Raw genomic sequence first — 25,307 nt, 5'->3', positions numbered from 1 at the left:
GGGAAGGAGAACGACAGAAAGCTGAGCTAGTTGGCAAGGATTCATTATGCAAAATAGAAGTGAGGCGTGCAGACAGGACACAATAGTAGAGAAGTTCGTGTTGTCCACTTCTCTACTCTTGTGTCCTGTCTGCACGCCTCACTTCTATTCTGCATAATGAGGGGAAGGAGGCGAGCATTAGGTAACGTGATACAGCGTTCGCTAAGGTAGGCAGGTGAGCGCACGTCTGTTGCTCTAGCCTGGCCATGGCTGCGCATCATGGTGCGACCGAGCATATACGGTCCCCGCAGGCCTTATCTTCTGCCGCGGGCGGCGGGCGCAAAGGCGCAAAACAGAAGGCAAAGAAAACGGAAAACTGCGAAATTTTAATTTGTTAGAGGAGCCCGGTGACCGCCTTCCCAGCATCGTTTTAGCTCTTACCAATGTGCTATTGATCAAACGTGCCCGGTGATAGACGTTCTTATGGCGTGAGCGTGGTATTGCTCGGCGCTACGGCACGACACGCACCGTTGCACCGGAGCGAGCCCGCAGTCTTCCCTCGAGCCGGAAGAAACCCTTGTATGCGTGTTCCTTACCGCTGATTATTTATTTCACCTTTTCCTTTTTTTTTACTGCACACGGCAACCGCGTTCGCGTGACGCATTAAAGAGAGTCGCACTGTTTCGAATTGGGTGTATTGTTCTTGGTCCAAGGCCTCTAGCGCGGAGTTGATCTGCATGTACTTTCTTGGAGCGCCGTAGTTTCTGCCGTACACGGTAAATGACGGAATAACGTAAAACTATTCCAATCAGTTTTTATTCCGAATTCGCTGTTAACCTTCCTAGATAGGTCAAAATGACTCGGGCCAAGCCCATATAGACGGGACCGCACCCATTTGGGCGGAGTCCAAGCCATTTTGACATATCACGGAGGGCCATAGTGGCCCATTCGGAATAAAAACAGACAGCATTACTTTCACGTTATCCCGGTCATAGTCACTTATTGTGCTTGTGGATTGCGTTAAAGTATTGCAGCAAAGCGGCTATACCTCAACCATGCTTCCTTGTAAGATAGCAATAAATGCCTGATAGTGTAAGTATTATGTTCAATAATTTGCTGCCACAAGCACGGAACTGAGTTGCATTCACCTGAATGTCATAAATCACCTTCATTATGTTTTGTCACAAGTAATTTATCGACACCCTGCACGCTCTTGCACCAATGGCTTATGCCAACCAGCATATTTCTTACGCGTAATAGGACCTATATCAAGTGGGGCATTACAGTCGCTACCGTAAGAGTATGTAGTGGCAGAAGCAGCATACGTCGCAGCGATATTTTTTCCCATTGAGGGTCTTATGTTTTACCTTACTGGGAGTGACAAACAACGCGATCCATGCGATGCGCGTGCTACATCAAAATGATGTATGTGTGGAACAACGAACCACGTGACAGAGGCGTGTTGCACAACGGGGGCCTTTGGGTGTCAGGAAGGGGCGCACCGCATCAGGGTGCGTGTTCGCAAAACGTACGCTAAAGTTGATCTTAAGAGCAGGAGTGATCCAGTCATGACGTAGGACATATACTTAGCGAACGCGGCCCGCCAATAACAAACAAAACTGACTAGTGAGAAGTTCCGTGATATTCGTCATTGAATCCACTGTGCCAAAGGCAACTATACGAAGTTTGTAATTTCCGCTACTTGCTTTACTTTGAACATGGCGAACAGCGTACACGACAAGACAATTGAAACACAAAATAGGACAGATGTGCTGATTATCAGCTGATTATGTATCGGAGTCATCGATGCATAAGACAGAGGACAAGAAGGCGCACAACGCTTCGCTCGGTCAGCCCACAAGTGAACGCAGTGAAAACGATACAACCAGCAGATGAGGGGAAAAAAATGAAGATTTAGAAAGTCTAATACGTAAAAGCCCAAACAACAAAACAATGTGGCGGGAAAAATTCAAGGAGGCATGACCAAAACCGACAGATAACGCTTATAAAAGCTTGACAACAATCCAAGAAGCAGCCGAAGAAAGAGAGCAGTATACCTAGTGAAAGACTACAGAAAGTTTCGCTTTGTCACAACTAACAGTCGAAAGGTGTGACAAATGGCTCGCTCTGGTTCATGGTGCCCTTTGGACGCACACTGCTCCCTCGTGCATGCTGCATGCAGTGCGTTTCGCAAATTTCGCCTGCGTGCTGGCCAGGATACGTCTTCACTGCACATATACACTTCTTCACTGCGCATACTGCCTTATTGCACATCATACACTGGCGATAAACCACATGCATTTCTAGGAATGGATATTCAGATTAATACTTGCTTCACCTTTTAGTAGACTGTCAAGCTCGCGCAGTTTGTCATAGCCACACATTTCTATTATATCCTACTTAAAATTGTAGGCCGGTTAAGGTAAAGACGTAAGCGATGTTTCTAATAGACTCCATGAAACGTTTCCCATATTTGGTTGTTTCTTTTTTATCACAGCAAGAGCTGCTTGCTTTTTTCCGGCATTAACCTGGTTGTAGAAGGAAACGAGGCGGTTGGGTGCGGAAAACAGATTTCGTGCGCTAATTTCACCTGCAGCCTGCGTTAACCATTGTCACAGACTGGAATGACGGCGCGTACGCACACACGCACGCACGCACGCACGCACGCACGCACGCACGCACGCACGCGCACGCACACGCGCAAAAAAAGCGAGAAAGATACGAAGAGGGAAAGGGGAAGGGTAGGGAGGTTAAAGGGCTCATCAGCGCTCCGTCAGCACCATTGGTGCCGTCGATAGAATCGCAGGCGTTCGTCAGTGACCCGCTGCAATGACGCACGTTATAGATAGCCTGCTTTGGAATGCGTGAACAGGGACGCCGCGCGTGGCGCACGTACCAGATAAGTGAAAGGCATCCTACGAGAGTCAGGGAATGATTAGCTTTTGAGGTAGAGCAGACGAAGGCATGGTATGGGCTCGCAATACGGCGGGTAGGGTTTGCTTAGCAAACGGGTCACTCTCGAATGTTACGCATCTTCACTTCTGGCTTGCTGAGCATACGAACATGCATTTCTATATGTTGCAACCTAGAAGCGGCTGTCTGACATCCTAGGTGTAATATAGCGACCATGCTTCTTATTCGTAAAAAAGTTAAGCGCGAAGCGCAGCTTTTCTGAAGCGATCACCGAAATGCAATGCAGTTAATTATATTTATTTTCTTGCTACGAGACACAAATTCCCCTGCAATTTTCAAGCATCGCTAAAGTCACATCCTGAATTTCATGCAATGCTTATGTTTATGAGCTACAGAATCTAAGAGCTACGCCGAAATCTTCAGAGCTTCGCTTTGAAAAAGAAAATTCGTGCTAGCTTGTCCAGCCTATGGCATTCTTGAAGATATCTGCGCCGAAATCCGTGAAAATTGTACGAAAAGAAAAAAAGCAGAAAAAGAAAAAAAATGCCAGGCCATCTTTTACAATGCTGCCATTCTGAGGCTACTCATTAATGACATAGGTATGGAATCAACTGCATTGTCGTTGATGTTTTAATGCTAGACATTTAAAGACCGCGTATGCTCTACCGTTGCGTTTATAGGAGAGGGGGTAGAATTTGTTAGTTTGCTTTCACTGTACCACACAATGAGAACTAGTTCAAAGAGTGGAATGCCTGATGAGAGCCCTAGTAGGCTACTGGAAAAGGCAACATAAGTTTAACTTGTAGCATGTATAACGAGTGGTGCTCTCTCTCTCAGGCTTTATGGAGCCTAAAAGAGACAACAAACTGAAAAAGAATGAAGAACACCCGACAGTGCATATCTGACCGAGCATGAAATTGCGGGCGTAGGTAACCATAGTCACTCAAACAGCAGATCTTTTTTTTTTTTTTTTTTTCATAGCTGCAGAGCTTGGTGGGGGTTCACGATAGCGGATGCATATTTCAATTTAGTCATACAGGTATGGATAAGCGATCGAACTTATGCGTTTTATGGCGTGCAGCAGCTGGCGCTTGACAAAACCAAGCATTTTTATTAGATGCTGATATGATGTCAGTGGCATGTGTAGGCAAGAGCTATCACACAGGGCGTCTCCTAAGTATTTGTACGGTCGTTCTTACTGCAATGGCGTGTTAATTCATTCAGTAATGGGCTTCACTCAAATCGGACTTGGATATATTTGTTCTAGAGTGGGCACAGGGGTGGCGCCGTGCTTCTCTATTATGAACAAAACATTTTAGTAGTTTTATTCATGGACTGAGTATTTGCGGCACTTACCAAAACTTCTAATATACGGGTGTGACAATTTTCTATGTTTTACAGAATTTTTAAAGCTCACCTGTTGCAGATTACTCAATTCTACTCCTTGACTTAGATTATTCATGGAGGCGGATATCACTTGCACATGCAATCGAAACACATATTCAATCAGTTAACAAAGATTGACTAATTAACTTCGTAACCAATTACTTTACGGCACGCATGACAATCACGAAATTATAGCCAGAGAGTTTCCAAGGCGTATCCAATTGCAATGAATTTCCGGAATTACAACAATTTGGAGATCAACGCCATCAAACTCGCTATAAGAATGCAGTGTTGTTCTACTTTCCTTTTTTTTTAACAAAACGCTTTTGTATACATTGAAGCAGGAAAGTAATCAGAATGCCCATGTATTTCATCCCGCACTCTGGGAAATAATATCAGAAACTAGTGTCATCATTTCAAGTGGATACGTCTTGCAACCTCGCCAGCTACAATTGGTAAATTGCTATCTGTGCCGTAAAGTAATTTAGGAAGTGAATTTCCGTCAATTAGAGTAATATTTGTTTCGATTTCTCGTGCCTATAATGTCCGCCTCTTCGGGTATTACAGCTCAAGGACAATATTCATGCTATGTGCCACAGGCAATATAAATAAAATATATGTAAAACTCAAAATTGATCGCTCCTTATTAACATCTGTATACAATTTTCCTTTTGCATGCAACACACAATTTCTTTGTCCGCTGCGGAATTTTCAAACGTCTGGCGTCGATATTGTACTCAAAATATCAGTAATTAGGAAGGTTTCGCTTCTCTGTTTTTGTTTCTAGGACGTTCTCCTAGGTCCCTCAAGTGAAGTTCTTGAGATCTGCGGGACCACATTATAGAGTTCGAGAACTGCCTGCTACCACAGGTACTTGCGCGCGGGCTTTACTTTACATTCCCTCCCCCGCACATCCGTGCAGGGCAGAAAACTATAAATATACCTCCGGTTAAACTCACTGCCTATCCCTACATCCGTTTTCTGTCCCTGCATATCCCTAGCCTGCTTGTAATCTCCAGCCACGTGTTGTTATGGGGAGGGACAATGAAGTAAACACAGAGTCGAGTCTGCATAGCACGCCTTTCTTCTTTTCATAGTGGAGTAATTGCTCATTTGCGATAACTACGTGGCAAGGAATTCGTAAAGCGTTTATCTTACGGCCGTAAGTTTACCGCTTTATGCCGGGGCAGCCAGCATCTTCGAGTGAAACTCCGAAGGGACCGAGTACTGAAGTGTAATTGGTGGATGCAGGAAAAGATCGATCCCGCAGCGCATAACACCTGCCTAAGGGGATGGTGTGCAAGCAGTGAGCGCGTCCGCTGTTATTTAGGGATTAAGAATTCCCCTTCCTTTCGTTCCCTCCGTTCCCTTCTTTCCCCCCGCGCTCACGCTCAGCGAGGAGTATCGATCGACGGCTATTCGAGTGCCAGCAAGGCCGGTTGTTCGACGCACCACGGGCTATAATTTGCTCCTCCTTGCACGCAAGGAGATAGCGACGCCCACTTGAGACTGCAAGCAGAATGCCCCCCTTTGTGCGTCCGCGATTCCCGGAGGGTTGCGTTAAGATTGTTAACTTATTTGAGCGCACACCAGGCACGGTATCTTTAAAGGCTTTGCAAGATATCAAAAACCTGCTCGTCGTCTTTGTGTTCAAGATGCGCTCTTGATATTGGGTGTTTCCACACTTGTGTTCCTTATAATGCGACTTTGCAGAAATATCGGTATCCACTGCTCGGAGAACTTGCGTTCTTCAAAACACAAGCACGGAAGCGCTTAACTGTTAACAGTTCACTGTTAACACCAATCCATATTACGGCAAATTCTCAGTCTATATTTCTCGAATCTGGCACTATAGCAGAGTTTCCGCTGCAAATGGTTCCAGCTTGGGTTTGAAATTCTGCAATTGCTGCGTTCTCTCAAAGGGCAATAATTGAATCATAATAAGTGAAATTTCGTTAACGATCGTAATGGAGATTCTCTCGAAAACACATCGCGGAGCATGGTCAGTGACAACTGTCACATTGTCTGTAACCTCGCATTTCGAACGTACGGAGATAGTCGTAGCTGATACACGCTCTATAACGCGTTTCATTTATTTACCTATTTAATGTACACGTCGTAGAACACCGCTTGTCCGACACAACTTCTTCGCCGGAGCCCTGACGTGGCTGCCGAGCGGAATGTTTGTTCCAAATTCCTTCGTTGACATTCGATAGCACAACGTGCTTCCTCATCCGTCGGCTGCTTGTGCTGTTTTCACTTATTCCTATCTTTCACTCTACCCTTGTTTCTTTCGGTTCTTCCGGGTCAGTGCCGTTGCCGCCTTGTGACCTCCTATAAATTGCGCGTGGTATTTTTTTTTTTTGCATGTCTTCATATATATAACTTTCGAGAAAAGAATGTGCGTGTTCCAAGCGACTCACGCTCACTGGATACAAAAAACGCATATGCGTGCATGCACATGCTACTCCTCCTTCTTGGCTTCTTTTTTCAGTTTTCTTTGAACGGCGTGTATCGACCACCCTCTTGTCTGAAAGAAGCCCGCCCTAGGCAGCAGCGTTAGAAAGGTGCGCTTACGTTTGAAGTATGCACATTGTTAGCCGACGTCGGAGGAGAGTGCAGGCAAACGAAAGTGCCTGTCGGTGTTTTGGTCGCTTCAATAGAAGCGTTTCTTTTTTCTCTTGTGCCAGGATGGAATAACCCAGCGAACAATGGTAAACGTTAGAATTCCTTATATTTTACAGCCATACATTCTAAGGATACCTTTTACCTGATTTTGTGCATTCTGTCAGACGCACAATCATAGCGATCGTGATTGTCGTTTTGCGTTCTTAGAAACGAAAACTTGTTGTTATTATTTTTTTGCCTGGTACTTTATGCACACTCCAGGACGCGTGACGTATCTCCACGACGCCGTTGCTCCATCACTGTGTTGTCGTTCTCGTTGTCTGCCGTCGTTGTTATCGTGCCATCGTCACAGCTGTATCTGCAATCGTCGTCGTCTTGCCGTAGTCGTCACCATACTCGTCGGACACGCCATTGATGTTTTTGGTGCAACGTCAAGCTTTTGTTAGAATTCCACACTCCATTTGTTTTTCACGCGCTCTACTCGTAAGAACGGCGTTGTCGCTTTGCATCATACACTCTCACGTCAAAGACTCTTCCGAGTGGACGCTCTCAATAACGTTCATCTTTTACGCTGCAGCATTATTAGTTTTACGAGCACCTGCCGCTATGCCTCATTAGATATGGAGGTTGGTGGCAGTGCAGGAGGTAACGGATTCGATTTCCTTCCCGGATTGCAATCCTTGAAATTCAGTGAGTGATGGTCGAGTGCTTTGATATTAAAATCACCATAGAGACCCTGAAAAGGTTAAAGGGTGCCTCGATATAAACGGAGGCGGTGATGTCGAAGGCTTTTCTTGCTTTTGAAGCACTACCTAGCCTAAAAATAAGGTAATGAATGCGCAAGTAACGCACCAGAGCTCTTGTTTCTGCATTATACATTTTGCACTGATTGCAGCTTATGGTCAAACAAGTAAAATGGAAAGCAGGGACGCAAGCGAAACGAGCGCATGTTAATGCATACGTCTTCTAAGGTTCTTGATTGCACTGGTACTGTTCATACTTGACATGATCGTGGACCCTAAAACGAGTGCTCATATTTTAATAACTCCTATGATAACACCCCAAGACGAACGTGCTACATGCTGTTGTAATAGACATCAAACCATTGTGACAACGAAAAATTGACTTCCGGACACGCCTTACAGTCATTTTTACGTTTACAAATATGTTTCCTAATTCACATGCATTTAATAGCACCGCCGTGCCTGTTCTCTACAGGCAATTTATGTAATGTACAAATGTGAAGGGCGTAATGTTGCCGGTGCCTTGAAGTGTGGTATCATGCTCCAGAACGAGTAGAAGTGAAGATACAGTGAAGCTATTTAAATATTATCGTAAAAGTTGAGAAATCAATAGCAGACATACCGCGTCTCAAGTCATTACCCAGATAGCAAAGTAAACTTCACGATCGTGCGATCGGAATTGCTCAGAGTTGCCACGTTTGTTCCTGGTCTCAAGGAAACACTAGCTGGGAAGCTGTTGGACAGATTCCCCAACTATGCAACACTACTTCATCGGTCAAGATATATATTGAGTTATTATTGCCTCTTATTTTTCGCCGACATTGCGTGGAAAACTTTTCTTGTGCTTCAAGCTGGGTAAAAAAACAATTTATATAAACAAGGCTTCGAAAAAAGAAAGTGTGGGAGCAGAGGCGGTACTTTAGTTTGAGATCATAGCGTTTGTTTTTTGTTGTTTGTTTTGTTTGCTAAAAGCCTTTCCCACTTTGTGCATCGTCTTGAAAGCCCATGGGAAGTTGTGTGGTGGCATTCATATTGAAATCTAGGCTATCTGTAACAAGAACTGTGCATGTTTAGTTAATTGAGTAGATATAAAGGCTAGCCTGATGACAGCTACGATAAATGCTGTCTGGAAATCGTTAAACCGTAAAAAGTGAATGTCTGCTTCCGTTCATCATAGGGCATAGATTGAAGGCTGCCTATTGTTCGTGCGAGCACCGTGCCAGGGCCCACAAAATAACATAGTTCGCAAAGCACGAGGATGAATAATGCAGTGGGGGCCCAGTTATGTTCTATAAAGCAAATCCTCAACATGTGGATATGCCCGGCACCATTCACTTAACCCTTGATAATAGTACATTGAAGATGGTAAGAATTTGTTTTTGGTTTTTTGTGAACCCTATCCCCATCTGGCTCGTTCGCTTGGGCGAAATGAATATCACGTGAAACGTTGGAATGGTAAGCGAACTATAGGAGCGTTCCAAAAACAGCAAACATGCCCACTGTTGCCACTGATGAACCTTTATTTCCCGTAGTCACAAAGTAGAACATATATCTCTTGTGGCTTGCCACGTTCGCCACCAGCAGTACCTCTGTAGCGCATTTTGTCTGACCTACTGCCGAGGCAAGAGTCGCTGAGCTGAGGAAGTTAAATCAAATAATAGCTTGATATATAATACATGCAGAAAGGAACGGACCAAGCGTTTGGTACGTTTTCTTCTGCCAGTCCAACCCCTTGCCCTGTTATTCGATTTACCTTCATCATGTAAAAGCCGGTCAAGGGTAGCGTTCTGCTGCAGGTTACCCAGCTGCTCTCGTTCTGCAGAAATGACTCTCCTTATACGACAGACTTGTTCTAGCAATTTTCAGAGCAGTATTGAAGATAAATATATTTCTGACCGCTTCGGAAATTCACGAAGCGGCCCTAGCACAGCCGGGGTATAGACACCACATAGCAGGGACAACACGCTCTTGTTTTTTTATCCTTCGGCACGGCTTTTTTGAGGTGGCGGACGATGACCTGCGCCTTACCGGTAATACGATGCGGAACACGTCCGTTCTCTTCAAAGCGGTTAAGTTAAGCGGTCTTATTGTTATTCTATGTATTGTATGATAAGCACCTGAGTGCCGATGATTCCGCGGCTGCTTCGCAAGTGTTCGAATGTTCGCCCTTAGCGAGCCCATTGTGGTGCCCGTGGCAGAAAAAAAATCTACACTTTTACAAGGTTTTTACCTTGCACTACAATGCACTGGAGCATAGTGTGGAGCGCGAGAGTGCTTGAGTCAGCGACGACGAGCACTTGTCGCGGAACAACTGTGGCTGACCGCTGGAGTAAACGAACGTCGGAAAGCGCGTTGCCTTCTTGTCACCACGGAGCAAAGAAAGAAATGGAGTCCAACGCAGCGCTGCCACATAACTAGGGAATACGGCCTACGATGTCTTCGTCTTTCACAACGTACAACGTGATCCCCAGCAAAAAATAAATCCATGTAGGTGAACGGCTTGTCGTTCCGATAATCAAACCACTGGGGACTTCTCTTCGCGCAGGTGGCAAGGAGGGCTGCCGGGGGCTTTCCTCCTCTGCCTTCCCGTCATAGGTAGTTGAAGGAGGGCCGAGTACGGGGATCTCACCCTCTCGGCGTTCAAGTCACGTTCGGTTCCTCTAGGTGGCCCGGCGTGGTGGGCGTTCATCTGGTCATTCGTGGGACGCAGTGCGACATCAGTCGCCGAGGAAAATAGGAAGGAAGGAAAGGGCTAGCGTGCTTGACGTGTTGAGGCCGAGAAAGCAGAAGTCGTGGCCCTCAGAACCTGTGAAGACACGTGATGGCTCAAATACGGGGGCTCGAATGCGCAAGATTTCCCGCGCTGGCGTCGGATGACTCGACTTAAAATTTAGTGTAGAAAGCTAAGTTAGTTGGAAATTGGACATACGAGACATCTTCAGTCGTTCAGGGAGAGAAAAAAAAACACCGTTAAATAACAGAAGAAAGACGACATGACAGGAATATCTCTTCTTCTTCAACTAATGTTACTGCATGGAAAACTACACCATAAGAAGTTAAGCGGCAACACAACTAATGTTACTGCATGGAAAACTACACCATAAGAAGTCAAGCGGCAACATACTTACACGGTCGAAAACATGGCTCATACCCGCCGTGGTTGCTCAGTGGCTATGGTGTTGAGCTGCTGAGCACGAGGTTGCGGGATCCAATCCCGGCCATGGCGGCCGCATTTCGATGGGGTCGAAATGCGAAAACACCCGTGTACTTAGATTTAAGTGCACGTTAAAGAACCCCAGGTTGTCAAAATTTCGGGAGTCCTCCACTACGGCGTGCCTCATAATCAGAAAGTGGTTTTGGCACGTAAAATCCCAGAATTTAAAACATGGCTCATGCGTAACACACACACACACACACACACACACACACACACACACACACACACACACACACACACACACACACACACACACACACACACACACACACACACACACACACACACACACACACACACACACACTCACTCACTCACTCACTCACTCACTCACTCACTCACTCACTCACTCACTCACTCACTCACTCACTCACACACACACACACACACACACACACACACACACACACACACACACACACACACACACACACACACACACACACACACATATATATATATATATATAATACAAGGAAAAGTTCTGTAGGTCCGGTGCATAGGTAGTTGAAGATACAAAGGAGCACACTTACGAAAATCGTATTTTTTAAAATATACAATTAAGTGAAAAATTAAGTAAATTAAGTGTGCTCCTTCGTATCCTCAACTATATATATATATATATATATATATATATATATATATATGCGACCTTGCATACGACTTCCACCCTTCACTTTTCATTTGGGTTCGCACGCAGCTGAGCCTGCCCGATTGTTCGCAGTCGCATACGCTGTGCCGTTGCGCTGCCCCGGAACGTGCGGGGTAATGCATGCGTAAGTTCTGGGATTGCACGCGAAGCACAGCAACGACTATTGAGCAAGCGACGGCAGCGACGGCGCGAGTTGTTGTCATGGGGATAATGATTTTCACGCAGGACATTCCTGTAGCCGCTGTTAGATTATCCAGTGTCACCGATACCGGTCAGCGTTTCGTTTCCGCGCGAATGCCGTGGTGTTTGGAGCGCTCAACTGAATACATGATCAGGTCGCTTTCGTGAGCGAGAAACAGTATATAGCACCGAGCTGAAAGTCCGAGGCACGCTGGGACGGAATAGTTTTGCCATCGACTCAAACGGCTGCAATTGATTTCGGAAGGGATGCGGCGTGTCTTCTGGAATTGCCGTTTCATTTAATAGAAGGTCGTCCTGTGATACAGAGAACTGATCCAAAGGATTTGGTAACGCGGGAGCAGTGACTGTTTATGACTGGTTCAAACGTGATACAGATGTCACTTAGTGCAGCACTGAGTTAAACTGAATGACGGGTGTAGCGTAAACTAGCATATGCATCTGTGAGGGAGCCTCCCAGATAGTTTCGACTAGTGCAGAGTAAATGCACCTGCACCTTGGTTTAGTTGCAGAAGCACGATTGCATTACACGGCCATCCAAATGTCACCGTCTCGGCCAGGAATCAGACTAAGGTCCACGTTCACAACAGTGTAAGCTCATGGCCACTAAGGCACTGTGATCAATAGGAAGTCACCCTCCCCATCCCCCTCGCCGTCAGATGTGTCTTACACGACACAAGCACTTCTACATACATCCGTGCAAAGTTTTGAGGACTTAAAAATGAAGTCTATAGAAGCTCAAGTAATGAAGGGCTTCATCTTTTCAGCATGTGGCTTGTAGGTAAGATATGCAAGGTGTTAAACACTTTGCATAACCAGACGGTTTCGTCGAGAGGAAGGCTGACTACTGTATCGAATTAGGACAGAATCTGAATATACCACTTTATTACTGTTCAAGACAAGACGGGCCGATTTTGCGCTCAGACAGAAACTTGGACACGACCTACGAATGTGGGTCGTGTCCTTCTTCTTGAGAACCTGTAGAAGAATGACCATACACATGAGTGCTTGGAACACCTTGCCTTTTCAGAAGGGTGCGTCCAGGCCTCATGGAAGCTTCACGCCTTCTTTTTCTTTGTTTTCTTTTTTTGCATTTCTTAGATTCTCACGCCTTCTTTTCACTTTTTTTTTTCTTTTTTGCATTTCTCACATTGACTAAATTGCTAGACTCAGGATAAGTACTCCAGTGAAACTATGAGAGACGCTCACGAGGAGTAAGCGTTGATTACGAGGTCCCATCAGCTTGTACCGACAATACGCTGCCATCAACAATTTAGGCCCGCACTCAAGAGCCGATTTTGTCTCTGTGAGTGATGGTTCAGGCTTAGGACGCGAAACACTCCTTTCTCAGTTCCTGCTGCATTCTGTAAATCTTGACGGGCAGCTGCAACTATGAAATTTCGATGTAGCTTCTGTAGTTGAGGTGGAGGAAAGTACCTTTAAGTGGGACAGTCGAAATACATTGCACGAATGAACAGTGTCGCTCTAACCGTAGTGGCACAAGCCATAGCCACTCTTTGACACAGAATCATTATCATAATGATTAATCTAGGTACTATCACTAATATTGGCAGTAAAGTTAAGATACAAGAAGTGGAGGGTATAGTTCAAGTGCACGATTGTGCAATAAATAAAATTTGAATAATACTAAGTAGCTTTAATACCTGGACTTAGGCGCTCAGTAGCGGAATTTGTTGACACAAAGATTAATGAGTGCAAGGCAGCGAGAAAGCAGTCGATCTAAACAGGAGCATGGAAAGGAACTACCGTTCACAACACAGTTCATTCGTAACACCTGCACAGGTACATTGTTTGCTTCGCAGCATAAAGTAAGGAAGACAACCAAATAAAGAAATTTTAGAATCAGAATGAAATTCGGAGGATGCTTAAGCTTCACTCTTAAGAGTGGAACGCGAAAGCATCCAGAGATACCCGAGTGCTTTTCACGCTTCCCGGCCACTGGAGCGTATGTAACCATAATGTTTACCGGGAAATGCTGACCGCGAACGTTATGCCCGAAGGCGGGCTTTCTAGTAGAAACGCGGCCTCTTGTGTGTCACGATGCGGCGGAGTTGAGCGCCATCTGGAGGCATTGAAAGGAACCGGGCGCGCCGCTCGTGGCCCCCGAGATACTCGCGCCGGCGCGTGCAAATGGCGGACTCCGTGGCTGGTCTATGTTGGTAGAAACGCTGGAAAAAGGCTTTCTTTGAGTTTTCGTGTAATAGAATTATGTTTTCTCTTATAGTCAAATTACAATACGACGCTATCATGTCTGTAGGCTGTGTGTAAGTGGTACTTTACGATTTTTCTACGTATTCTAGCTTGAGAAATTCAATTAGTTCAGATTTTCCTGCACCACATGGAAGATTTGGGTATTTGTGGTTTGAAATTCCTTATGCTGAAACGACGTCCTACACCGAATTTTTGCGACACGGGGCTCTTACCACTATTGCGTTAAAAATCTTTAGCTTAACAAAAAAAATCTACTTAAAGTTTTTTCGAAATTTCAAGATTTTTATGGTCTCCGAAACGTAATATTGATATTGAAGCCTTGTTCAGGATTCGAAGGTTGTTACAAATACCGATCGCGATACTTTTGTTGGGTATAGGTGGGCACACTGATCGAAGGAGAGAGATAAAGAAAAAATAAGTTTTTATTGATGAAGTAAGAACGTCGGGTCGAAGCTTGATCAAGAAATTTATAAAACAGGATGCTAGCATTTTCAAAAGCAACTTGGTGTGCCTGAATGTCTCGGTGCACTGCGGCGGCGGCCCCTGGCAAGGTTTTTGTTTGGCCGTGCTGTTTATATGCAGGAAAGGGGGCGAAGAATTATACTTTTCCAGTCATCGCTGGCGTCGGCAACGCCCAAGAATCTGCGCTCATTAATTGTCGTTTCCGGGATCGCAGCGGGGCTGGGTACCTTTCGCAAGTCAGCGCCTCCTGACAGGCACCCTTAAAAAAAAAAGAAGAGCGAGAGAGTTGGGTACCGAGCATAACCACCGCATCTTTGAAGCCACCTTCAGATTATCCGATTAAGATTGCATTGATTCATGGGCAGGCCACACCTTCGCTAAACTTTGCTCGGACGTGGTGCCCGTTTGGCTATACACTCTAGATTTTCTGGACTTCGATGATCCTTCTTGTTTTACAATATTCTTCTAATATAATTACTGTAACGTGAAATGGAGTAGCCTCACCGTGATAGGCGACTAAATGTATTCCTTTTACTTTAATTTTATTAAAAGCGAGGAAGCAAATGGAAAAGGTTTACTTATGGGGGTACAGGAAGCCACACCTGCTTCCTGCTGTTCTTACACATTGTGTGAAAGAGGCACACGTAGTGCTGACCGATTTATGTTCAAAGTTGTTTTGAAGCAAATTCCTCGAGCCCAGCCAACTAGTATCAGTAGACTGCATAAACTTAAGAGGAAGCTTTAGCTCGGGTGCTCCTATCTGAATACACGTAAAAGGAGAATTCGTTTTTCTCGGCAAACACTGCACCAAATTTGACGAGGTTTATTGCGTTTAAAAGAAAAACTTAAAATCTATTGCCTGTTGGTTTCGAATTTTTGATTTAGCTCCTCAGTTTTTTTATTAAAGATTGGCAAAAATTGAAAATTTTCAAGAAGCGATGCTACCAAGTCTACAACTCTGTAACTCTAATACGAAAAACGATAATACAATTCTGTGAATGGCATCCAATAGCACATCTAAAGCGGACAAAATTGATATGCTATACATAAATCTAAAAAAAAATTTAATAATATGGAAATACAGCTTTTGCAGAACCTTTGTAATCAACGTAACAAATTAAGTAAGATTAAAATGACATTGAATTTGTCCCCTTTCAATGGTCTTATGGATGTGGTTTACAGAACTGCGATATCTCTTTTTCATGCAGAGTTATGAATTTGTAAACTTCGTTCTATCTTTCTCGAACTTCCGAATTTTTGAAAACTTTTTAACAAACTTCAGCACCTAAATCGAAATTCCGCTTCCAACAGTCACTAGAATTTAACTTTCTCTCTCAAATGCAACAAATTTCATTAAAATCGGTCCAGGGGTTATCTCAGCAAATTGTTTTTGCGTTTCATGTATTTGAATAGGCCGCGTCGGAGTTAGGCCCGAGCTAAAACTTCCTCTTAAACAGAGTGCCACTCTATCGGTGTTCTCCTGGAAATGAGCCCACCGGTGCGTCCCGAATATTTTGGTAGCGAAATATTGCGTAAGTTGTAGTGTCTGGGATCAGATATAAATCTATCCTGCGAAAGTACCTTGCTTATATAGGTAACGGAATAGGCGTGCTTCACTCGCTGTTGCTTCTTCAAGGGCCCCATAACTTAATACTATTCCAATATGTTTTTATTCCAATCTTCTGACGTCAAATTTGTGTAACCGCCGGCTCAAGCATCGGATGGTCACCAGCAGGGTTATCTGAACAGACCAATCAAATGATCTCCTCCTTCATGGGAGGTCACTTTTGTTTGCTTGAAAAACGAATGATTGTCTTATCTAATTGGCTGACAAGAGGCGAGGAGCACACTCAAGTGGAAAAGGATTCGATGGGGCAGAGCCGCTGCACTGAAAATCGATAACCGGATAAAGAGGGTGATGCCGGCGTCTGCGATTGGCCCGCTTTCTTTTGCTTAGCTTGCGGTGGCTGGTCAAAGATCACGGCGGCATGTAACGGAAGGTTAAGAATGAGGCCAAAACTGATCCTCAATAAAGAAGAGTTGGAAGAATGAGGTCCTAAACGTGCCGAAAGTGCTCGAAAACCTTACACGGCCATGCAAAAAGCTTTATTATAGGCAAATAAACCGATGGTTTCCGGCGGGTGCGAATAGCCAGTGACTGAGCGATCGGCGGCAGCCAACTTCTATTCCTTTCGGAACGGGGCAGCTTGTGGCTATTCAGAAGAAATTTCAGTTTTGTTCGGCATAATAATGCATCTTTAACGCGTACACGTCATTTTGACGCTGTGAGTTTTTGTGGTTTTGTGACATCCCGTGACAAGCAGGTGGAGTGGGTGTCGCTCGAAATCTTTTGACAAATAGCCGAGGGCTAATGCTGAAAAGGCTTCGTATCATGAATAACCATTTTTCTTTTGTCTGGTCAAATCATGCATGATCAGTGTGTACACGTCATATCAAATGGGGAGCTATCGTGGTTTTCGTGACGTCGCGTGACAGACAGGTGAAGTGGGGGTGGTCGAAGAAAGTTTTTGACCAATCGCGGAGGGCTGATTGCAGAATTGGAATAGAAAAGTTTGGAATAGTTTTACGTTATAGCACTCTAGGACATTTTTAAACTTTGCGATCAAACTGGACACAGTAACTCTTATTGCAATGCCTTTCTTGTGGGAACGATTTGAAATTCTCGCAAGTGGCACTTCTTCATAAGAGCAATGTTAAAGTGCCTGCAGTGGAAATTGCGAAATCTTTTAGAGAAATAATCTTCGTGAACCTTGCTTCGGCTGATTTAAGCTCGCACTTGAAGACTTTGACGGCATTGCATAGGTGCTGTTTCGCAATATACGGTCGCTAGAGATCGCGTTGAGTGCAAAAAAGTGCGTCGATAAAGCATATTACGAGTGTTAACGATTCAGGAGCCGCAGAGTTGCCTGTCTGAAAGTGCAGTTTCAACCAGACTGCCCATTTTCTTTTCTTCCTTTATTTTATTACTCGCTGGACACCGGAGCCTCTCTATTTCACGGGATCACCGCTTGATGGCGCCACCGCCCCTTCGCCGTGCAGTCACACACACACACACACACACAAACACACACACACACACACACACACACACACACACACACACACACACACACACACACACACACTTATATATATTCCGATTTTCAGGGTACGAGGTGTTTGTCAGATATTTGATATCCTTATTGTGTGACCACTGTAATGATGCCGCGTCGTCTACTTTATATACACAATAAAGATATAATATATACACACGAGCCCTGTTGGTAATATTATAATATAGAAGAAAAACACCACCGACAAGTTGAAAATACAGCGCATTGTCCTTGTCTGTTTATATCCGTGTGCACTCCCGAACACCGCGTGCAGCTGTTCGAGATTTTGCTGCGGAATTATTAGTTACAATAAAATAATGTGCGTTGTCGTGTAGTGGTGAAATTGTTAAATGAAGCGGGCATTTACCGGAATCGCAGTCTCATCTTCGGGCGTTACACACTTGCACGCTTCAACAAAACTTCTCCTGTCCGTTCTTGTTATCGGTTAGCATTCCACGCAGCATATTATGTTGCATGAAGGAAAAGCTGACCAAATACTGCGACCATGGTTTCTAGAAACTGTGAATAATAAAATAAAGAATAACGAGTTTTCATGAGCCAATGAAAGCTCCTTTTAGAAAAAAAAATGAAGAGTGATACTTTCCATTTACGTTGCACTAAGAAGTGTTAGCATACAATGCATTGAATTTCCCTCCGCATAAACAATGTCTTAATGCTTCTTACACAAAACTGTCTTTAAACAGAGGGAATGCTAATTTTTAAGCATGCTGCGACAACAATCGCAGAGCGTTACAGTTTAAATGCGCAGAATGTAGTATTTTGTGTAAAAAAGTGTCCGTGCGTCCTAATTTCCTGATTTCTAATTTGTTCTAATTTCTTATTTATAATTTCAGATTTCCAACCTTCTAATTTTCTACTTGTTATACCGAATTCATTTCTTCGTCTTAAAGGCTAAGGAAGTCTGCGAACTGTGATAAAGAATCACGTGTCATGTCTTCTCTGGAGCAGTCTCGAGTGCTCTGGAGTGCTGCAGGGTGCTTCGGAGCGCTCTGAAACGTGCCACGTGTGAACGAACAACACATTAGCCTGGTATGCTACCTGGTCTGTTTCTCGCTATAACGAACTGACACGAGTCAAACACGTGTCCGACGTAAGTCACGCAGCCAACGCCGATGTCGCTGCCGAGGCCCTTTTTAAGTGGCAGCACGTCAGGCCAAATGCGCTGTCGGTTCATAGGTTGCTCGTTTAAGAGCCCTGCAATCACGCCGCTGAAGCGGGTATGTCGCGTCATTTTTCAACAGTTTGCGGGAGTTTTCTTACTATGCACAAAAAATTTTAGTTATCAATAAAGAGGTTGGAACCTGCTGGACTAGATAAGTTCCGGAACGCTCTACTGCTTTCTCACTGAAAGTTTCACCTTGAGGTAATACTTGCGAAGTTGGTTAAATAGATTGACCAGTTATGTAATTAAAGAAAAAGGATGTGACCTGCTCCATACAATACCCAACTATATGCATTTATTCGCGTCCTCGTAGAGTATTATGGCATATTTTTAAATCATCTTCACCCTGTAAAAATTGTGGGGCCAGCAGGTGAAAAAAAGGGAACGGCAAATAGAGTAAAAAGAGATGCACAATATATCACTTCTTCTATTTGAATATGTATTTATATCAATATATATTTCTTAACTATAACCGAGAACTAGTGCTAACACTGCTAGAAAGGTAATGTTTCTTGTTACTATGCGTATATTGTATTTTACTTTCTTAATTAAAAAACAAAAGCAACCCACGATGGTTATTCGTGTAAAACTACACCTGGGACCATCTGCGACAGCAAGCTCACGTCTCTATTGTGTGCCAGGCCGCCAGCGTACGTGTTCTTGCTCATTAGTCTCCTCTCTAAAAAATCACGTTGATGAACCTCAGTGTGCGCCTAATAGGTTACTTGACGAAGCGTCATGCTTTCCCGTTGCGCATTATTGTGGCGCATCTAGCACGCACTGGGCGAAAGATCGCCGTTACCTCCGAGATCTTGGTGCAAATTTCTTTAGGCAAGTTGGCACGGACAGTTAAGGGCACTATGAATAACTGGATGTCGCAAGTAAAATTTCGCATGTTTACACATCGAGAAGATTACACATCGTACAAGAAGCTTTACGAACCACGTAACCGAAAAGCCGCAACTGGCCTTTGCGAGTAAAGAGAATTAAACCTGCAGCTACAGAGGCTTGCATATGTTTGTTGCTTCAATAATTAATATAGAGAACTCTACGGGATAAATCCGCACTTTATTTTCTATAACCCACTGGCTCACGGGCGTAGGCTTGCATATGTTTGTTGCTTCAATAATTAATACAGAGAACTCTACGGGATAAATCCGCACTTTATTTTCTATAACCCACTGGCTAACGGGCGTAACCAGACCGCGCGTCAACACAATGAGCGCCCATCACTTCCGTTGCAGGCGGTGTTGACTGAACACGCAGCTACGCGGCCACCGGCTTTTTACTATAGGCACCTACGACGAAGTCTGCGAGTGGCGTTCCATTATCGCATGCATGATGCATGCTCCTTGGCGTTGCAGGCGATTCTCCGTTGCTTCTGATCCTCGGAGAGAGAGAGAGACCATTATCAGGGCGAAACGAATGGACAAGCGCGAGGGTGGCTGGAGAGCAAACGATCCATCGCCCTTCCCGGTGCGCTCCCTTTATTACCGCTTTTCTCCCGACTAGCTGTTCGCCTAGTGCCTGTCATTTAGTATTTCACGTGCCTTCCTCCCCTTGCTTTACATGTGCGGCGCGTCGGCTTGAGCTTGTGTGCACCTGCTTCCGCCTTCCACTCTTCGGACGGCAGTCACGCACGATATTGCTGAACACGCTCAAAGACCGGTCAACTTCATCGCGCGGATTTTTATTTTACCTTGTAATGGTTTTCTGCCGCTGCTGATTCATTGTCTGTTTTCCTTTTTTGCAAGAAAGCACAAGAAAGTGAAATGATGAAGTAAATTTTATTACTTAATAAAGTTATGCGAACTCCAGCGTGTTAAGAAGTTGGAGGACTTTTGTCAGCTGCAGGCGGATGTAGCCCCGCTGCTATTGCCTGGCGTTGCTCCGCATCCGCAAGGTCAACCTCTACAACACGTTGAATGCTTATAACATATTAGTAATCAATAATATTATCAATAAGGTAGTTAATAAGGCGCAACTGTTTATTTATATTATGTATCAGCTAATTTACATACTCTGCAGCCAATTTTTTCGCTGACGCTTCCTTTTCAATGTGCATTCGTATCGTTATATAAAGCCTTCTCTCACTTTTTTTCTTGCCTCACTTATTGTCTCTATCTACCTATAAGTCTAATATACGTGCACTCGTTGATTTATTGACGGATCAAATGCTTAGAATAAGGTTAAAAGCTAGTGTCGCCTCCCACGAGTCCTGGCAATTTATTGGTAGCATATTTCTAGCCATAATTTCTGAAGGACTAGAAGGTGACTAAGGCTCTTCTGAAAATATTTATCCGGCGCTCAGACATTTAAAACGATAGTTACCTTCCAAATGCTCAATTTCGTGGCCCTATTCACACGCGGATGTGAACAGAATGTATTGAGGAGTCAGCACTTTAGCTGTATCTCCAGGAGAAGCATCATGAGCTTCAATGCGAAATCGTTCGCTTTCTCAGCGACGTCGTCGGAGAGCGCGCGATCTTTTCCCCTTCGAAACTCGCGAGGGGGACCGTCCATTAACAAATCCCTTCCTTTAGAACGACGACAGTGGCTTCTTTAGAATTACAAACTTCTTTCGATGCAGCAGCTTAAAGACACGCATTTAACGAAAGCCTAAGCAAGGCAGACGTCGTCGACGCCATCAATCCAGCGCTCAGCGAAGTCGTGCCAAGCTCCCCCTGGTGAATCTAATAGCGGTGCGGGAAGTTTCGCATCGACGGTACAAAGCGCGGCGTTAACATAAAGGGAAGGAAGAGGGGGCGAGCGAGCCGGCGCAAATCCGGATAACGAAGCGCCTAATTAGGCTGCAGTAGCGATGCTCCCCCGAGGATTTAGAGTAATCTCGTAGTCTGTAGCTGTATATACTCACGCAGGCAGTGGAGCTTGACGACGAAACGCTGTCGCGGTCGCGTAAACTTGAATTTGAAAGGCGAAAAAAAAAAGAGATAGAAAAAGGTCCCGTGGAAATTGGCTGCTTCGTGATTGAAATGTACTAAGCTTCCTTTCCGAAAAGGAGAATATCCCAGTGATCCAGGAGGGAGTGATTCCAGGACTAGTGCTTAAAGTAGTAAACATAAATGACTGCGGAATGCTAAAACACTATTCAAGTTAAATGGCGTAATTACAATGCTGATACGTAGCCTATTGACGACGTTGTGCTCAGTGCAGAGGACGTATTAGGCAATGGAAAGTCCTTATTTAGATTTAACAAAATAGTTTACTAAGCACAAAATAGGATTAATTGCTTTTTCTGACTAACTAAATCTGTGCATGACGCCCGCTTCCGCTTCACAAGATTGGTTACTTCCATACTTTTAAGATTAGCGAGAACCTTTTGTACTACTTTTTTTTTCCTGCAACACGTTTGACTTTCCACTGTTTCTAGCTTTTTTTCAGTAGCGTAAATTGTGTATAATTTGTGAGCTTGCGCCACGAAAAATTTGGGCACATGTACACGTTAACTACAACACTCGAATTCGGCTCCATTCATGGAATAAAGTATGAATATCTTTCCGTACTTTTCCCTCGTGTGTAAGAAGTAGCAGGTTACATAGTGAAAGCTCTGTTTACAGTGTTTTGAAAAACATTCAACTATCGAGGTAAAAAAAATGTGGAGAAATAAAACCGGATAGCATACCGGACAACAAAGGGGGAACACCTTTGCTTCATTCAACAACAACAAAACATGCATTAAATATGGTGCTTGGTTGCTCCGCTGTTTTCTTGCAACTTTCTATCGCGAGCTGCGCTTTCCAGTTGTGGCAGTGCTGTGCTGTGTTTTTTTAGTGGCTACTCTATTTGTCATTGCACTACTTATTATATTTACTCGCCAAACTTGCTAATTTATTAGCATGCTATTTGCACTTTTACTATTTTGCTATCCCTGCATAGAGGTGAAGTGCGCGGTCTTGCGCTTGCTTTTTCTCCCTTTCCTTAGGCTTACTTGAGCCCGTGTTTGCATTCTTAGCGTATTTATGGTCTTCAAACATCAATAATGTTTCGGCATTTGTGCAAATTCCTTAACGCTTATTATTATTTTTTACTGCATTCACGACTGTGAGAGGGTTTTGTTTTAACAGGAAGTAAATTTCTTCGCGCAGCAGACTGCGTAAGAGGTGTTTGTTCAGTCTGACAATCTCTATAACTTAGGTTTTCTCTTCTTTGTATGCGTTTCACGCATTCGAGAGGCTCCTCTAATTGCCACTTCGTCCGTTTTAGCGGTTCGGTACTCATTGGATAAATGCGAATAAAAGCGCTGAATGGCAGTCAATGGTTTAGCAAGTTTGTGCAGGTGTCGTAGACGTGGCGTGAGCCAGGCACTGTAGAGCAGGTTTATTACGACAAAAGGTAAGCCATTCTCTCAATAGAAGGGAAAAAGGAGACAACAGTGGTGGGGAAGCAGGTGCAAAGAAACAGTCGTGATGCAGAGACTGTGCAAATTGACAGGGTTCTCCCACCTGGCTAGTATTAAGGCTCAGAAACAATGCGTCGTTGAATGTTTTGCTGTTTTCTAGGCGCGCCGAATGCTTGAATTGAGCGGAGTTCTTTTGCAAATAATTAGAGATGTCTTTACTGTTTAATCAAAATGTTCGGGCGTTGGTTGTTATTATAAGTATTATTTATTTTTGGAGCGATACTTTTTGTTGAAGTGGTTGTCTTTCAAAACTTGCAGAGGCCATGCGATGAAGGCGAGTAAGACCCTGCCGCTGACCCGTACAAGCGTGGCTCACTTCCTTTGAAAGGTAACAACTTGTATAAATCTTTGAATGAGTAATTCTGGTACGGCAAGCAGGAAAATGGGCACGATACGACCCAGATACACACAGGCGGCGCTGACTTCGAGCAATGCTTTCTTTCCGGAAACGAGCCGCACCTGTACCATCCTACAGAACGCGTCACAAGTGCATGCCCGGGAAAGCATACAAGTGATAAATACAAAGACGTAAAATGCATTACAAACAACGGCAATCAAGAGTCGAGCTCACTGAAAATGAACTGTTGTTGGAAGTTAACGCCGTGTGTATGTGTGTGTACCTGCTTTTCTATACGGAGTTCTGTACGAAGTGTCTCTTCGACGTTAGCACGTGTTCCAACCAGCTTCTCAAGATACGTCCCCTCTTTAGCCATGTACATTTTCCGGAACGTCTTGAGTCCTTCGAATTGCCACACGATGTGGTCAACATTTGCATTTACCGCCAGTATTCAATTTCCCCCACTTCCCCCCCCCGTTTCCCCCTTTTTTCATCTTTCTATTCCCACTTTTCCTTAACCCCGTTAGAGTAGTAGACTGGACGCTTGTCTGGTTGACCTCCCTGGCTTTGTTTTTCTTGCTTTCTCTCTCTCTCTTTCTCTTGGGCGCGCATAGCATTACACTTGCGGAGGGGACTGCGGATGGAGCTGCGCGTTTGAAGCTTCCATAGTACCGTGAACGCTGGATTAATTATTCAGGGACAAGACGAGAAGGAAATACAGGCGGAGGAGCCAATGCAGAATTATTCCACTAGCTTCTCAAGGTAACCGACCTGAAAAGCTACTGCAAGAGCTATTTAATTGTTTATCAGCGAAAAGTGTCACACTGAGCTATAAAGTTGGCAACCAATCAGCCCGCGAGACTTTCTCAGTGTGCCTAGTGAAGAAAAAAAGAATGATAACAAGACCCTAAAATCGCCAACGTTCCAGTGTGCTCAAACACCGCACGTATTTAGCTACGAGCTAAAAGCAAAAATAAGGGAAGTGAGGCTTTTATTATCGTTCTTTACGAAACAATATTTTTCTGATGACGTGGTGCAAGCGGATAATTGAAAGCAAAACCTACGAGACCTGGAAATAAGACTGTAATTAGCTTTTCGTTGTACTTTGAATGAGAGTGCTTGTAGCCTCAGCCTTGCGGGGGTATGAGCCATTGAGGATGACAGTTTTCGAATTGCTCTTCTGTATATTGTATGCGTGATTCCAAAGGATCTAAACACTGGTCATTTCACTTTGCTTAGTGCTTGCAGCCTCTGCCTTACGGGGCTATGAGGCATTGCATTTTTCGTTTGCTGAAGATGATATGAGTGCTTACGGGGGTATGATCCAATGATGATGATAGTTTTTGTGTACGGACACGGAAATTCTATGGTACCTTAGGCATATGCAGCTTCACTGCAAAAAGAACCAGAAAACTGACCTTTCCGCATAGCGTTCGCCGCAAGCGTTTCCCGGTAAAGATTACGGTTGCATAAGCTGCAGTTGCCGGGAAGCGGAAACTGTGTGGCTTGTCTATATATAGCGCCACACGTTGTGGCTCTGCCAGTTGGTGCAGTGATCGGTGTGATGCCTCAATATATCGTGAAATGAAAAGATGCGTAGGGCTGTGCTCCAATGTACATTAGGGAGTATCGGAATCGCCGGTGATTGTTTTTTCGTTTTTTTTGGCTTTTGCCCAGACTGTGAAAGTGAGGATGTCTGAAGGATCCGCTTTTTTGTTCCATTATCGCAACTTGCAAAAATACTAGCCGGAATAATTTTGAGCAGTTGTAACCAAGGCACTTGTCGAAAAAAATTACAGGAAATATTGTCGGCAGGTATCTGTGTTAGAGGTGGGAAACCAGCA

The 25,307-nt window shown here is 44.4% G+C and overlaps 1 protein-coding gene across 4 annotated transcripts in view; it reads left to right on the top strand.

Annotated features, from left to right (window-relative positions):
* Positions 1 to 25,307, top strand: part of LOC126542335 (uncharacterized) — a 406,338-nt gene that overhangs the window by 333,375 nt on the left and 47,656 nt on the right. For 2 of the 4 annotated variants that reach the window (XM_055076589.2, XM_050189368.2), the window contains one exon: positions 23,385 to 23,454. The exons of 1 other annotated variant lie outside the window; for it this stretch is intronic. The gene's annotated coding sequence lies outside the window, so the exon portion shown is untranslated. Of the gene's footprint in view, positions 1 to 20,095; positions 20,183 to 23,384; positions 23,455 to 25,307 lie in introns of those variants that run through there. One more of the 4 variants, XM_055076593.2, reaches the window with a different exon arrangement.

The sequence above is a fragment of the Dermacentor andersoni genome, chromosome 3 (genome assembly GCF_023375885.2).
Source record: "Dermacentor andersoni chromosome 3, qqDerAnde1_hic_scaffold, whole genome shotgun sequence".
Taxonomy (NCBI): domain Eukaryota; kingdom Metazoa; phylum Arthropoda; class Arachnida; order Ixodida; family Ixodidae; genus Dermacentor; species Dermacentor andersoni.
This window is presented reverse-complemented; position numbering and strand designations above follow the sequence as displayed.